This window comes from Podarcis bocagei (genome assembly GCF_964188305.1).
Source record: "Podarcis bocagei genome assembly, chromosome: 6".
Lineage (NCBI taxonomy): Eukaryota > Metazoa > Chordata > Lepidosauria > Squamata > Lacertidae > Podarcis > Podarcis bocagei.
Genome location: NC_138130.1, coordinates 40,492,732 through 40,509,967, shown reverse-complemented (window position 1 = coordinate 40,509,967; position 17,236 = coordinate 40,492,732). Strand labels below are relative to the sequence as shown.

The window sequence follows — 17,236 nt, the reverse complement described above, 5'->3', positions numbered from 1 at the left end:
AGGCCACAAGTGTAACAGAGCAGGGGACGATGACCCAAAGTGTGATAGTTCCACCTTTACATCTCTCTTCTAACCAGAGGAGAAGTTATCTGATGAAATAAAAGAGGCTAAGACACAGGGATTAAGATTTAACTTAATCCAATAGCAGTTTCTGGTTTGCATGCCAAAATGGAACTGGATTATATAGTAGTACATTCCTGATGTCTATACTCAACAGGGATTGATATGCGTTTTGTAACTTGTGGTCTGAGTGAAGTCATCCCCGATCCTATTCTTTGAGTTAAGGCATTCGGTGTGCAACATGGAACACCAAAGGTACAGTGGTACCCTGGGTTACAGACGCTTCAGGTTACAGATTCCGCTAACCCAGAAATAGTACCTTGGGTTAAGAACTTTGCTTCAGGATGAGAGCAGAAATCGCGCAGTGGCAGCGGGAGGCCCCATTAGCTAAAGTGGTACCTCAGGTTAAGAACCGTTTCAGGTGAAGAACGTACCTCCAGAACAAATTAAGTTCTTTTTTTTAAAAAAAATAATATTTATTGCTTTTAAAAGTTACAAAAAAGTAGAAGAAAGAGAGAAAAGACAAAAAAGAAAAAAGAGAAAAAAGACAAGAAAAAAGAAAAAACCATACAATATATAAACAATACAAACCCATTAAACTAGACACATAAACAAAGCAAGACAAAAACAATTTAAAAACATCCCTCCTTTTCCATACTCTGTCCTTCATTCCCTTGTTTCCTCGACTTCCTCACACCTCCCTTTTTGTATCCCACTTCTAGTACTTGTTTCAGCAAATCCTTTCCATCTTTCTCTATTTTCTGTCATATTATAAATAACCTATTCTTTAACCTTATTTCCCATTAAAGGTAAATTACTTATATACACCCAACTTCTTATAGCATTTCTGCTAAATCCATAAAATATCATTCCACCATTTTTCTAACAGTCATTACTTTAACAATATTTCTAAATAAACACTTTAAATTTTCCAGTAATCTTCCACTATCTCCTCTCCCTGGCTTCGGATTCTGCCAGTCCTTTCCGTCAGTTCCATATAGTCCATCAACCTGGTGTTCTTATATCCGAGGCTCTTAAATCTCTTCCAAGTCCCTTCTGCAGGTCTTCTTCATATTCTTTGATGCTCTGGAGCAAATCTCGGGAAAACTCCAGCCTAGCAATACTTTTGTTCCTTCTGGACAGTTCAGCCAAATTTCCAAAGTTAAAAATAAAGTCCTAGAGTGTTTCAGAACGTATTTCAGGATTCCTATAATTCTAGCGACCCCCAAAGCTTCAGGCTCCTCCAAACTCAAGTCCATGTCCCAAAAGTCAGTCAATCCCTGGATAGAGGGTTCTTTCCAACTTTCCTTCTTCAATCCAAGCCGGGATCCTAACCTCAAAAATTGACTTTTGCTGGATTCAGTCATGAAAGACCTCAATTTATAATCCTCAATTTGCTTCTGAGAAATTAAGGATCCTGCTTGTACTACTTTTGGTTTCACATCATCAGCTTTCTCCTTTTTCTCCACCATTTTCACATCATCAGCTTTCTCCTTTTCCTCTACCATTTGTCCAACCAAGATATGTTCCTGTACCAAATCCTGAATTGTTTCTGTATTGGCACTCACTTTTTGACTCAAGTTAGTCACGTTCTGTTCCAAGCTGTCAATTTTAGAGATCGTGTCATCTGTCTTTTTATGGAGCTGTTCCAGCGAGTAGTTTATCTTGTATAATACAGTCACAATAGCTTCTCCTATCAACATTTTAAATGGTCCAAGGTCAGACTCTAGTTTTCAGAATCTTATCTTGCAGCTGGAGATCTCCCTGTTGCACTCCTGTAACAGTTTCACATGCTCCCTCTAGAGGGAAGCAGTCTCCGTTTGTATCAATTCTTTCAAGCACGACTCGAGCAAATAACAATAGTTTCAATTTTCGGTTACTTTTTCCTCCATTTTTAAACACAGAAGAGGACAATGGAAACAGTGCCTTTCTTATTTTAGCTAGCTGTCAAATCCGTTCTGTCAATAAACATTCCCCGAACATCATCTGGCAGCCCTTTTCCAGGTTCAGAGCAGTGGCAATTTGATTTTCACTCTCTTCTGCAGGCACACTAGATCCAAAACTTCCCCCCTCTTCTCCTGCTTCCAAGAGGGGTTATATATTTTTGTCCGGTGGGAATTTAATCCTTTATCATAAGCTTTCAAAGACTTTAGCTTGTAACGTCATTGCTTCAATCTATTTACAAAAACGGGAGGCGGACTTCCTGTTTAGAGCCTTCCCGCTTCAGTGCCAAATTAAAGTGTTTCAAGATCCAATTCTCCGATCTACTCATGGGTAGTCGTTTAAAATCCAATTGTCCACAGGAAAAAGTCAGCGCTCTCCGGCAACAGCAATGCAGCTTCACTCCGTGAAAGAAGCGGTCGATTCAAAGCACCGCGCCGCTCACCCCACGTCACTCCGGATCCCCAAAACAGGGTTTCCCCACGAGTAGGGGAGGCGCAAAGGGTGCCAGCCGAATCCCAAGTTCACAGGCTTCTCCCGCCTGTTATTTCTATGGGTCTCCGCCTTCACCGTGGTGGTCAGACCCTGCTTTTCACGGAGCAAGTTCCTCCCGATCGGAGGAGCTCTGCCATTGCCGGAGGCACCAACCCGGAAGTCCCTAGAACAAATTAAGTTCTTAACCCAAGGTACCACTGTGCTGTGCAAAAAAGCCTGCATTGTATATCTACTAAAAGTCCTTGTAAATGCACAGCTGTGAGTCATGTGTAAGTTGGGCTCTCACCTTATTGAATGTGTGAGCCTCCTTTCGAGAAAAAGAACCTAGGAAGGGCAGTGGTAGTTCTTTGGGCATTCTCAAAAACATGCAGACTGGGCTCTCTGCAATCCTGTTGACCGGAAGACTACACCAATATATCTGAATGCCATCACCTCTCTTTCATGGTTGTTGATCAGCGAGCATTTGAAAAAAGACCATTTTTTAAAGTCTTTTGGTAATTTGTGGTGAGCTGCTCCTCAGTACAGGAGTAAGAGAAATCCCAAAGGGCTCTTCTCATTTTTACTGTTGAGCTTTTAGCAATGATTTTTATTGTAACTTACAGTACTATTATTGTTATATTTCTGCATTTTAATGTATTGTGATTTTGCATTTTTTTGTGTATTGCTTTTTAAATTTTTTATAATGAAAGTGGAATAGAAATGCTTTTAATACATAATAAGTAAATATGTGGTTTCTGTTCCAAGCTGGCTGGAGAAACTCTGAACAAGAGCACTTCTGTCTGGTGTTGGTGACCAGCTTATTCTCATCTAGATTTTCCATTCTCTTGTCTTTAAACCAGAGGTGGCTTTAAAAAAAAAAAAAAAAGTTTGTCTTCCATTGACCAGTAGGAAAGCTTCAACTCTCAAGAGATTGTTTTCTTTCATCTTTGTTGCATGAGTAAGTACATTTGTTATGCCCTGGTTAGCATTGGGGGCTTATACTGTTCTCTTTTCATTTACGTAAGCTTCTGCTGAGGCATGATAGTTTAGTTTCTAACCAGAAATGACCTGGGTACACTCTAACAATTAAGTCAACTTTCAGTTCACCAATAGAAATTAAACTTTGAGTATATGGATTTGAGAAAGATCCTTGGCTTGTGAAGGTGAAGCTAAGCTCTGTCTTGATTCTGCCACAAAATGGAAACATATCGGGCAGAAGGAGGTTCTTAAGCCCTCCCTCTCCCCATCCAGCCATCCATTAAAACCTCCCTACTTTTTATCTAATCCCAAATTCCACAGCCTCTCACAAATATGAGAGATAATGGGAAAAGCAACTGGCAGGACCAAGTAACAGCTTGAAAAGTATTAAGCACCCACTTCCTGTTTCAAGTTTCTCAGCCGCAAACTCTGCTCTCTTGGACCTAATTTGCATACGAGAAGCAACAGTCGGATTTTAAACACATCCTCATTAAGTGTAGTTAGTCAAGGGTGCTAAGAATTGGCAGCAGACTCCTGTCTCCCTCACAGAGCAACAGTTGTCAGATTGCCCTGTGGAGAGGGATCGATTGTTAAACCACCCTGGTAGCTCTGTGAGGGAAATAGCAAGGTCTCCTAACAACTCTCAGCAGCTTAACAAACTATACTTCCAAGGATTCTTTGGAGGAAGAAATGGGTGCTTAAAGTGGCATGATACTGCTTTCAATGTATATGTGATCTTCAAGCCTGTGTAACTTGAGGATAAGGGATAGCATTGCCATGTGATCTGTTCACTCAGCTCTGATAGGTGCTATCATCAGTTTTGGAGGACAGAGACGGTGCTTATTACGTTTTATACAGGGACCTTCCTCCCTGCACCCTATGTCAGGGGTGCTTAACTTGTGGCCCTCCAGACAATGTTGCACTCCAATTCCCATCAGGCCTAGTCAGCATGGCCAAAACTTTGGCCATTACGGGAACAGTTGTCCTGCAACATCTGGAGAACCAAAGGTTAGCTCCCCCTGCCCTATAAAAACTGCTGGTGTTGGGAGGAATGATCCAGAGTTTGACCATAGAAGTTACATGCCCTCTTACTGTCCATGTTAAGGTTTCTGTCTGGACCAGGCCACCGTGCTGACAATTTGTTTTTTGAAACCTGCTTTTAAAGGCACAGAGACAGCTAGTGTATCATCTAGTTTGGCCATTGGATGGAGGTGAATTCTGTGACAATCCAATTTTAAGAGTCACCACACAGCCATCTGTTGCACTTATCCTTCCTTGGACGAGGGCCTGTGTATTGTATATGCATGTGTGCACATTCAAACACAGCGAAGAGTTGGCTTCAAAATATAGCAAACGGAGACAGCTTGATTTAGCCCAGAGTCTGACAGTAATGACAGATGAGCGATGTCTGCTCTAAATAAGGTCTTCTCTTTCCTGAAGCGCTGGAAGAACAACAGACGAGAGTGGCATGATCCAAATAATGAGGGGGTTGGGGAGGAGGGAAAGCATACTGCCTCCTTCTAAAAGCAAAATAGAACATCAAGCCACAAAATTACATCTGCATTATTGAACAGCATTACTGTGGCGAAGGAGGGAAATGGTGGAGAAAAGCTATTTAAGGAGGATAAAACGGGGTCATGAGGCATCTTTTACAAGCCGCTTCCCTATGGCACTGAGTCTGGCATACATACAGCTAGATATCAGTTGTAGCAATTAGTACATTGAAGGCTCTTTAGCCTACTCCATGAGGGCTTTTAGTGACCAAGAGAGGCAGAAAATGCGATCTTCTAGAAAGTTCTGGACCGATCATTCAGGGGGCTCAGGTCAGGGTTCCCCCGGGTCTCTTGAGATCTGGCTCTCAGAACTCCACCCCCCTCTAGTCCTGAGTCGTATCTCAAGAATTTCCTGAGTCTGTCCATAAGATAATGCAGTTCTTTGGGCTGAAAGGATTCCCCATCCCTGTGCTACAAACATCAGGTGTTGCCAGGCTACATGAGAGTGATGTAGGCGTGCAGGTGGGAGCCCTTAGAGAACTGCGATGGGCCTGAAATTTTTACTATATTCAGGCAGGCAAAAAAAAATGTTTTGCCTCTAAGAATATGATTTATTTATTTAAAAACCAACAGGCTGGACCCCCATAGAGGATCATATCTTATTTTGATGGCCGATACAACCAGATGTACAGAGAATGACTGTCCCTTACTGACGACGATACACTGAGACATATTGTTATCGTTAGTGTAAGACACACAGTTTGTCAAACTTGCTTCCTCAGCCTCAGCAATGTTCACTGTATTGCATTCTGAGTGAACGCACAGCACTTCTGAAAACTGGGCCCCTTAAGTGTATCTTCTGCATCTGTCCAGCATGGAATATTCCATTTTGAGAACAGAGGCACATGGTGTTCTTTTTTGGCCAGACACCAAAAAAAATGGTCAGAACAAAAGACCTGCCTTGAAGTCATACGCTGACAGAGCTGCTGACTCATTCAATATACCCAGACCTTTCAAAACACGGGCTATTGAAGCTTGAGTTTAGGTTATAAGAGCACATAAGTAATTTAAAGCATTCCACGAATCCCATACTTAGCCACAGAAATGGACAAAACATTCAGTCAAACTTAAACCTAAATCCCAACATCAATTTCTGAAGAAAAAGTAAGAAAGCTAGGATATAGTGTATTTATGTGGGGAATAGGGAGTCGGAGTCTGGGGAACGTTCTATTCCCTTCCTTGAAAGTGCCTCCCGAGTACAAATGATGAAATATTTACAATTGTTCCGCTTGATTTTGTGGGTTTAGGATTAGAGAGCTTCTCAACTTCCTCAGCAGTTATACTGCCTCCTAACTCTAAAGGAATTTGAGTCTTAAGACAAGTCTAAGCTAATCAAAGGGTAGGGAACTGTTGAGGGAACTTTGGTGGTGGAGCCAGACCGCTCCTTGCTGAAATGGAATTGTCTCAGATATCGGGTTGCATCCAACACTTTGTAACAGATTTTTTTTGGAGGAGGGGAGATGAAGGGCAAGGCCCCTTGTGTGAGCAGAAGCCTGTTTTGCTTGTGCAATAGGAGTTCTCATGAGCCCCATGACAGTGTTCCTCTGAAGGAGGGAAGGAATGGGACAATAACGTAGAACTTGATCCTGGCTTGGGAGGTGCTGATCTGGATGCTGCTTTGGAACCAAACAAGTTTGTCAAGAGAAAGAGAGCCCTGCCTCAGTGATAGCAAACCCCACTCCCCAAAGCATGGAGGAGGCATTATCTGATCTCTTGTTCCATCCACCACTAGGGAGGCAGGCACTATCTAAGTCAGATCGTGAGCAGCCAGTGTTGACATGAAGTCGGTTGTAGGTTGCACAAGCAGGCCCAGCCTACTCACAAAGGTGTCCACGTACTTGCCTAGTCTGTTGGCTTGGGACAAGCTCCCTGTGAATGAGTGTGTCCTAATCTTCAAAAGGATTGCTCAAGGGACATGGCAGAGGTCGGGACAACATCTGAGCTTGCAGCTAGCCATGAACCTTAGAACTCTGCTTTAGCTGTTGATTTGCTTGGGCCATGTAGTCATAGAAAGCTTTGGGTGATCATGGTGCTGAGAGTCCATGTGCCGTGATTACATTGTGCTCAGAGAGCCAAGACTGCAGTGTTGGCTACAAGTCATTGGCTTTACATGAATCGATGAACACTAAGATTTCAAGAGCATTTATATTGTTAAATCCCAGTAGCTGGGATTTCCAGTTTTAAAAAAGGGGGGGTGTTACTTCTCTCTTCAGTACCTGCTGCATCTTTTCTCATTTTATCTGAGTTGGAGGGGCAGGTGCTAGACATGTCATGTGGAATTTGATTGACAGTGGTGGTAGCAACCAGGAGACTAAGGGCCAGTTTCTCATCAAGAAGCAAGAACCTGTTCATAATACTTTAGAGGGTGCAGAGAGACAGGGCCTTTTGGGGATGGCACCAGAGTTTTGAATAATTACTTTCTCCACAGCACACTTTAATGCGCCAGATGAAGCCAATCTTATTTGACTAAGCTTTTAATAGATGAAGATTTAACTCTGTATTTGCTATTTAATGCTGATACATGAAACTCCATAAAATGCAACCTAGAACAGATCAGGTAGATACATAAAAAAGGTGTTTAGACACTGTCCTTCCTAATAAAATTCTAATTCGGATGCAAAAGGCTCACCTTTTATCAAATTGGCATGTAAAGTTCTGCGCTACATCAATGTAAATGGTAAGTAGAGCAGAACCAATCAGATCTTAAAATTTACCTGCTTTTATTCAGATTACATTGAATGCATTAGTTAGAAATTGTGATTTATTCAGGTGTTCTCTGAAGTATAATATAAAATGACAGAAAATAATTACTGGCATAAATGTAATGACTATGTACATCATAGAAGGAATGATTACAACCCAGGCATAGGCAAACTCTGCCCTCCTGATGTTTTGGGACTACAAATCCCACCATCCCTAGCTAACAGAACCAGTGGCCAGGGATGATGGGAGTTGTAGTCCCAAAACATCTGGAGGGCAGAGTTTGCCTATGCCTGATTATAACCTGATGAGCTCATTTCATGCCCACCAGAAAAGGGTAAATCCTTTTATGATCTGGAGTAGGAAGGGCAGCCTGTGACCTGTATTTACATGAGGATCTGGCTGTGCTAAGCCAGGCACGGAGTTACCAAAGCAACTGCAGCTCATTGCTTAGCCTCTTCTTTCTAAAGCATGGATAAGAACACAGCTGTGATCACATGTAGAGTCAAACATAGGGGAACTTGATAATTGTAAATTTAAAGGAATACTTGGGAAACAGCTTCTCCATAATTTTAATCCATCACATTAGCTTCGTAAGTGAAAACTGGTAGATATTCATCCAACCCTTATATTTATTCTGCTCTAAGGACATGTTCTCCCCACCAGGAATTGTTATGTTCTCATTTTAGTGATGAAATAAAGATGCAAAAGAGACACACTAATCTGGAGAGCCTTGCACAACCACTGTACAAGGGGGGGGGCGGGGCGGGGCGGACCTGTAAAAAGACTTAACATTAGGATCCATTTCAGCAGAGAATATCATCAAGGAATTTCTCTTCGGTGACATGGCACTATTACAATCTTAAAAGAATTGTTGTAGGGAGGTGGAAGAACATAATGCAGGGAGGTGCATACGTAATGGGTGCTATATAGAGCAACAATTCATTGCGGCAGAGTGTGAAATACTATGCACACTTACTTGCGGGGGGGCAGGGAACTCTTTGTGAACTCAGTGCTCTTCATATGCATAGGATTAGACTGCAGGGCTAAAATCCTGGGCATGTTTGTGGGAATGAGGCCTCCCGCCGTTGGTGCCCTTCCACTGTTCGGATTCCGTTCTTAGACCGAGGTAAAGTTCTCAAACTGGGACACTATTTCCGGTTTTGCGGAGTTCGTAAACCAAATCGTTCTTAAACTGGACTGTACTTAAACCAAGGTACCACTGTATAGGGAAAGTGGAATCAGCACTGCCTGAAATATCCCTTAGGGACTGCCCTGATTTCCCAAGCAACTCAATCCAGCATCCTCACAGAGCTCCCAGGCAGTGCGAAACAGCTTGCAGCCCATGTGGTGCTGAAGTCTGAGCTATAAACATTGTATTAACATTTATGAGGATCCAGTGACCCATTGCTGTGAGGGTTGGCAGCATTATCGGAATTGCCTCCGCTTTTGCAAATCCATGCTCACGACGGGCCCAGGAGCACTTTGGAACTGGCTGAGCATGAATGAGTATGTGTGGTTTCTTGAGGGGGAAGCCCCATTGTGTGCTGTCTCTGTAAGACAATTTCATATTCATAGCTCCAGTAAGCAGTGCCTGCTGATGGGAATATCACACGAGCAAAAGCTAGAGAGAACCCTTTGTAATCAAGGTTGGGATCAAAAGAGAACAATAGCCACTGTCCTCAGGTGTCAGGCAGCAATTTATATGCATGTATAATCTCCCAGGAACAGTTGGCTGCTGATTCTCAGTTTTTGGACCTGCTCTGAGGCTGCTATAAAATGTATCAAAATCTAGAAGGTACCCAGAAGGTACCATCTGCTCCAGGCCCAGAAACTCATCCAAGCTCACGTTAGCCAGAACCATCCCATTAACTGTCTGCCAAAAGTGGAGTACGCCAGAAATTCAGAGCGGTGGGAGCTAAGGTGCACAAGTGCTTTTCTTTTCACTCATTCCCACCTGGATAATTTCCCTCATTTTGGGGTCATCTGTGTTGGAAGGCTTATGGTCACCACCTGTTCTTTCAAGGTAGGTTCATTTTATGACTGAATGATTCAGCAGGAGCAGCTGCTGTCTCTCTACACTGCCTGTTTCAGTCATAAATTATTCCGATGGACATGGTAGAACAATGACACTTTGCTGCGTGCCCATTGGTGATCTTAGACTCCCCACAGTAAAGCTGGTTAGGATGTCATGGTTTAACATTATAGGAAAAAGAGACTGAATGAGATTTGGGCTTCCAGACTTCCTTTCTCCCCTTCCTTCATATCCATAGATGGGAAATTGGAAGCTTTCACTTAAAATTAACCAGAGTACCCTTCTTATGATTCCTGAAATCAAGAGACTGTGGGTTGCTGTGTGATTACTTAACAAAGCAGAATAACAAACCAGGTTTGATCCTTGTTTGTATAAACTAACCATTGTTAGGAAAAACTACAGTTTGTTGAGTTTGGATATAACAGGGAAACTGGTCAGTTCTCAAGTAAAAGCTTTCAATTTTTTCACATGCATGGTGGAAGAAGAGGGGGGAGTGCAGAGCACGAGGCTTGTGAGGTAGTTTTTGTAACAGGAAACCATGGTTTAGTATAGCATTACATTTATCTATAGAGAGGAAGTGCTGAGGTGCCATTTGCTATACTTACAGTGAAAATGGCACTAATAATTTCTTCTGAGAGAATAACACAATCATCTATTTGTTGCTTTGACACGTTCACACCTGTGCATTAGAAAAGAATAACATGGACAGTGTTCAAAAATAACATTGAAATTGGAGTTGGAAGCGATGAGCATAGGTTCATCGCAAATAGACAAAAACCTTCATGTTCAATACATGAAATATCAGTTATTTTCCAAGACTTAATTCTTTACGATCTGTACTATATGATCTTTCTTTTGCTCAACACTCAACATCCTCCAGGCCTAACACTATTTTCATTAATATATGTCCATGTTACCCTATTACATGCATTCTTGTGCACATTAGTTGGCTAGAGAACTGCACTGCAAAATTCAGAGACATGCACATCTTGAAGGACGGCTGTGTTTTGACTGGCGTATTGTTTCAGGAACTTCAGTTTTGCTAGGTTCAACTTTAAATATGAACTTTGCCAAGTTTCTCATCCATCCCGACCTGGTGTTCAGAAGGGACCAATGGGTCCGCAATTGGAAAGTGACTCAGGGCTCCTAAAGGCAACTTCTTTATTGAGCATTCACCCTGGTTTACCTGATAAAGTTTAACCTAACTAACAAATGAGAAAGATAACTTAGGAATGCGTATGCGGAGGTGAGCAAATATTTTTTGAAAAAAGTAAATGTGTTCATTTTATTGATGAATGCATTTTTGATACCCACAGCCAAGTTGCCCATCAATTATGCCAGAGATTTTGCAACGGGGAAAACATTTTGCACCACCACCAACACAGGGCCACTAAACAAGGTTTAAAAGCTATGCTGGAAAAAATACATGAAGCCAGGGTAAATGCATTTTACTTTATCATTTTTATAATTACATGTCTGCTGTGCCCTTGAGAATAACGCTGCCCATGTCTGTCTGCTTCCTTGTACATTTTCTTCTTTTCCCCTTGAGCATTGTTTGCTTTACAGATGTTCTTTATTCTGGCCGGTATCTGCTTCTCTGGCACAGCCAAGTGCGGCGCAAACAGCCTCGGCGTCTCTTTCTCTACATTCAAAGAGCCAATTATGTTTTGAAATGTAGTCAGCTACTGCTTCCGAAACATTTCATTGTGACATTTGCCTTGACTGCTGATAAATACCCATGCTGTCTGTAAAAAACAACAACCAAACAAACCAAAAATAGTTTATGGGATGAGCATCGGATTGAATTGAATAACACATACCAATCTCAGAGGGGCCACAGTATAACATTTCCCTAATGTTCATCTCCTACATGGTTTTTTTTTGGGGGGGGGGGCACGGACTACAACTCCCATCATCCCTAGCTAGCAGGACCAGTGGGCAGGGATGATGGGAATTGTAGTCTGAAAAAAAGCTGGAGACCCAAGTTTGAGAGACACCATGTCAGAGGAATAGAATAAACATAATGCTAATAATATCTTGAAAGCTGAATGTAGTTGGTAGCACAGAAATAAAACAAGATAAAGAGATAAGTTTAAAAGAACGTTCGTGGTTCTGCAAATCAACACAGAGTGAAAAAACAGCAACAAGTAATCACAGTAGAAAGGGTTTTTGGGAGGCAGCATTTGTGTGTAAACCTGAAAGGCTGCCACCTAGTTAGCAAATACATCTGATTTCTTTCTTTCTTTCTTTTTTGCAAGGCGGGGAGGGATATTTAGTAAATAGCCTTACATCTAAGCTGTTCTTTAGTTGTCTTTGTAATCCATTACAGTGTATTAGCCAATCTGAATGAGTGTAATCGTTCCCAAGGGAGCACTTCTTGGGCTTTTTCCATAAGGAGATCAGAGGTAAATGAAGTGGATTGTTCCGAGATTCAATCCCAGGAGATGATTCAAACCTAAGAAGAAGATGCAATGTTTTCAGAGACATCAGCCAGGTAGGTCAGGAAGAGGAGAGTGAAGGGCAGTTATTAGTTAATGTTGCCAACGTTTCCCAGAAACCCCTGGTTTTTCATGATAGGTTAGAGCATTGATGCTGGATTAAAAAAAATACCATTATTATTTTGCTCATTTGCTTAAAGGGAGACGATGTAGCCACCGGTCCAGACTGTCACTATTTTGTATGTGGGGTTTAACCACATACTGGCAAAGTCAGGTTGGACAATTAAAGTGTGTTTGGAACTCTTGTGAAAGCAGATTTCATAAACCAGCTTTATAAAAAAGTGGAAAGTGTGGGACAATGATTGTGTCACACGACACTGTATAACTTCACTGCAAACAAATCAGAATGAATGCTTGATAACCAGTGGGTGCTGTACAGTATAACCTCCTAAAACACTTGGTCCTGGCATTTGGGAGACAGCTGGAGACTATGGAATAAGGGTTTCCAGTCCTAACAGCTCTCTGCACTCCTAGCAAACTACACTTTTCTTGATTATTTGCAGAAAGCCATGACTGGTTAAAGCAGAGGAACACTGCTTTAAATGTGTAGTGCAGGTGAGGCCTCTCTACTTAATTGGCTGAAGATACTCCCCGTGCCCATCATTCTAATCAGTAATAATAATGATAATTTTACAGTGGTACCTCGGGTTAAGAACTTAATTCGTTCCGGAGGTCCGTTTTTAACCTGAAGCACAACTTTAGCTAATGGGGCCTCCCGCTGCCGTCGCGCTGCTGGAGCACGATTTCTGTTCTCATCCTGAAGGAAAGTTCTTAACCTGAGGTAATATTTCTGGGTTAGCGGAGTCTGTAACCTGAAGCGTATGTAACCTGAAGCATATGTAACCCGAGGTACCACAGTATTATCTATACCCTGCTCATCTGACTAGGCTTGCCCAACCACTCTGGGCAGCTTCCAGCAGAATATAAAAACGTAACAAAATGTCAAACGTTAAAAACTTTCTGATACAGGGCTGCCTTTAGAAGTCTTCTAAAAGTTGTGTAGTTCTTATTCTCCTTGACATCTGATGGGAGGGTGTTCAACAAGGCCAAAAACCATCTAGAAAAATTGAACTAAAAGCCAAGACGGAAGGGCAGGGGTGAGGAAGAGCCAGACTTCCAGTTCACCGCTAATATAATGAGGACAAGCCACATGATGCAATTGTGTTGCCAGACACGAAATGAACTGTGACAAAATTGATTGAGGAGATATTACAGGGGCCGACTATAAATCTGAAATTCATCAAGGGATCTGAAAAAATGTCAAGACTGAAACTGTGGCAGGATTAATAATTTTGGCACTAAAATGAGGCAGCAAAATGTGACATTTAAATATTAATGTTGCTTCCTGATGAAGCTGGTAATCAGGCAGGGATATGCCACAAAATATTTAGGAATCTCTTGGGTTCAACATATAAGCAGAGGGACAGTTTTTCCAGTCTGTTCCTTGTAGCAGGAAACAAATCATTTGACAAGAAATGTTATGCTCTGTTCCATAGATGTAAATCCCATTAGTTTCGACATATGTTATGTGCATATATCTGAACGTGGGATCACAGCCTATGCTCCTGATTATTACGGAGGGAATCTGGCTCTGCTGTTTGCAGCAGCAGCCTTGAACAATCATGTGGGTTTATCTGCTCCTCATGGGGACGGTGTGTTAATTCTGCTTACATAAGGGTTAATTTGATTAGGAGAAGGATTTAGTGATGCAAGAGCCGTCTTTTCTTATTTTTCTCCCACGAGAAAGAGACTATGCGCAACTCCTGCTTGCGACGTTAAAAGCACAGTGATTTCACCCTCTGCATTCTTAACCACACAGTGGCAGCCTTCTCCATTCAGGATTCCTGTGCCTGGCACAGTACCTGTTTAGCAAGTCTCAGATTGTGGCACAACAGCTTTCAAAAAATAAAAAGGTCGCTGATTCAACCCCTTGCTCAACACTTTCCTTTTGATCCTAAGCCGCTTTAAGGCAGCATTTTGCCAGAGAGATTCAAGGATATACAGGCAATGTAAGTTTGTGCAATTAAGGGAGATTAAAGTGCTCTGTCAACGCTGGCCTGGTGCAACAAACCCCTACCCCCTTCTAAAAATAAGAACTGGGCTCTTTTGATGCTGCTATATGGGGAAATGAACCGAAAAGTGTGGGTTGAATATTATGAATATTATAATAGTGAATATTAATGGGAAGATGTACAACTACCAAGATGGTTGGACAGTGTTCTCGAAGCTACCAGCATGAGTTTGACCAAACTGCGGGAGGCAGTAGAAGACAGAAGTGCCTGGCGTGCGCTGGTCCATGGGGTCACGAAAAGTCGGACACGACTAAACAACAACACAACTACCAAACAAGCAAATCAGACATAGTCTAACCTCCGCATGAGCTTTGTGGAAGTAAATCAGGATGAAGGCTCAATAAAAAAAAAGTTGTTTGGGAGGAGCCCATAGACTGGACATGGCATCCTCTCTCTTTTTCTTTCCCTTGAGACGTCTTCATCTTTGGTAATCAGATTCTCTCACTCATATTACATTAGCCAAAAGTTTCTTCCATTTGATCAAATGCTAGAAAGTCCCAGTAATGCTTGCCATTGCCGTGTAAAGGTCATTGTGCTTAACAGTCTTTACTGGAATGGCATTTTTTTAAAAAAGACATCCATTATTCTAAAATGTTTTAGCTCAGTTGGGGGGGGGTGAGAAAAAGGATATGGATTTCTTTCCTGACTATTCTGTTTCATTTGCTGCTTGAGCTTTTGGTTTATTTGCATTTTATTTGCTTTGGCTATCACTATTGAGTAGCTTGCTTGACCTTGCGTATCAAAGACAGAGGTAGGATGGGGTTAAGGAGAAACACACTGTCCTCTCAGGCGCTAGAATACTAATCTGGAGTTGGGATGAGGGGGGATTTAAAGGCAAACTTAGAAAACTGCACTTTCTGAAACAATACGTGAACCAAAACGCAGCAATTGTTCAAAATTCACACTTTTCTGAATTTTGCATTGCAAAATTATCCAGCCAAGTAGTGGTTTGTTTGTTTTTTGCAGATATTAGGGGTAAGTGTGGAAATTAATGAATATATTAGAAGAGTTTGGATTTGATATCCCGCTTTATCTCTACCCTAAGGAGTCTCAAAGCGGCTAACATTCTCCTTTCCCTTCCTCCCCCACAACAAACACACTGTGAGGTGAGTGGGGCTGAGAGACTTCAAAGAAGTGTGACTAGCCCAAGGTCACCCAGCAGCTGCATGTGGAGGAGCGGAGACGTGAACCCGGTTCCCCAGATTACGAGTCTACCGCTCTTAACCACTACACCACACTTGAATATATTAGTGAAAATAACATACAAAATGCATTCTATTAGGGACAATTCCTTGCAAAAATGTATGTATTTTGGGAGTGGGTCCTGGCCTGGGAGGGTGGGGCCCTGATGGACTTCAGATACAAAAGCTGAGGTTGCTGAAGAGGCCAGAGACAATTTTGGCTCTCTTTTAGTGCAGATGCAGGCCATCAAGCCTGAGCCTCCGCATCTACCACCCGCTATGGCATAACTGACAGCAACAGCAGCAAATATGTTCTGTGTCTAAGATAAGAAGAAGAAGAGTTTGGATTTGATATCCCGCCTTTCACTCCCCTTCAGGAGTCTCAAAGCGGCTAACATTCTCCTTTCCCTTCCTCCCCCACAACAAACACTCTGTGAGGTGAGTGGGGCTGAGAGACTTCAGAGAAGTGTGACTGGCCCAAGGTCACCCAGCAGCTGCATGTGGAGGAGCGGGGAAGCGAACCCAGTTCGCCAGATTACAAGTCCACCGCTCTTAACCACTACACCACAAAATGTGTTTATTAAGGGAAACCCACACTAAAATGCTGATAAATTTCCATAAGGAATATCTATTTATCTATCTATCTATCTATCTATCTATCTATCTATCTATCTATCTGAAATGAGGATAACTGATTTTAACATGGGTGAAAATGAGAAGCTGAGAGAACCAAAAATGGACAGATTTGTTCACCCTTATTTGGAGCATCACATACAAAAAAAAAGGGGGGGGAGAGAAGAGTCTAATAAATGAATAAGGTTCATATAGATTCATGAGTGGGAATCCTGGGAAGTGCTGTTTGCTAAAGGTGCTGAGAGTTGTTAGGAGATCCTTATTCCCCTCACAGAGTTACAATTCCCAGAATTCCCTGGGAAGAGGGATTGACTGTTAACACACTTTGAGGATTGTAACTAATAACACAAAGACTTCCCCCAATAAATGTCAACATTCCACAAATTAAAATTATCAAAATATTATGCCTTATTGTCTTATCTTATATTTTCTATATAGTGTATCGACATTTTGCCTCTCAGATTTGGGAGACTGTTATCACTTACCATGACTGAATGTTTTCCTGGAGTATTTTTTTTTGGCTTGAACCACAAGTCTCATCGGTCTGCTTGTGCAGCTGTAGTCCTGTTTATTCCAAATATCCAGTGTTTGTTTCATTACTGAAATTCTGTCTTTATCATCTGTGCGCCACAACCAGTCCTGCCTTCCCTCTCCATCGTTTGCCAGATGACACCCCTGTAAACCAGCGTTCCAGATCCTGCTTCTCAGGGTCATTTTCCCTGCTCATATAGTGCGCATAACTCTACCTTTCCCCCCCTAAAGGAAAAGAACCTGGTAGACTCAAGACTGCCCAGAGCTGTCCCTATAGGTACACATTGTAATTATCACATGCAGACTGATTCCAGTGGCCTTCACATAATGGATTACCTGTTGCAAGACCATCGCTCCGTATTTGTCTCTTCCAGCTGAAAGGCCTTTAACACAACGCCATCCATTACTATTGATACATGCAGCGGCTTCTATACAATCCCTGCCTGACTTTATAAATGATGGGGGAGCGCTCCAACTCTGCTGAACTGCTGTCATCAAACATACAGCCAAGCAGCCCTGTCAAAAGCATTGTCAGCATAAATGAGCAAGGCTACAGATGGATTGCTAAACAGCTCGGCTT

At 42.1% G+C, this 17,236-nt stretch overlaps 1 long non-coding RNA gene across 2 annotated transcripts; it reads right to left on the bottom strand.

The window, feature by feature from the left end:
• Positions 1–10,878: 10,878 nt before the first annotated feature.
• LOC308588619 lies at positions 10,879–17,201 on the bottom strand. 2 transcript variants are annotated; one of them, XR_014008825.1, is made up of 3 exons: positions 16,611–17,201; positions 12,031–12,196; positions 10,879–11,486 (listed from the first exon to the last, which is right to left on the bottom strand). It is a non-coding gene; the product is annotated as an uncharacterized lncRNA (long non-coding RNA). The 2 variants fall into 2 exon arrangements; XR_014008826.1 differs by having other exon boundaries at positions 16,993–17,201.
• Between the last annotated feature and the right edge of the window lie 35 nt (positions 17,202–17,236).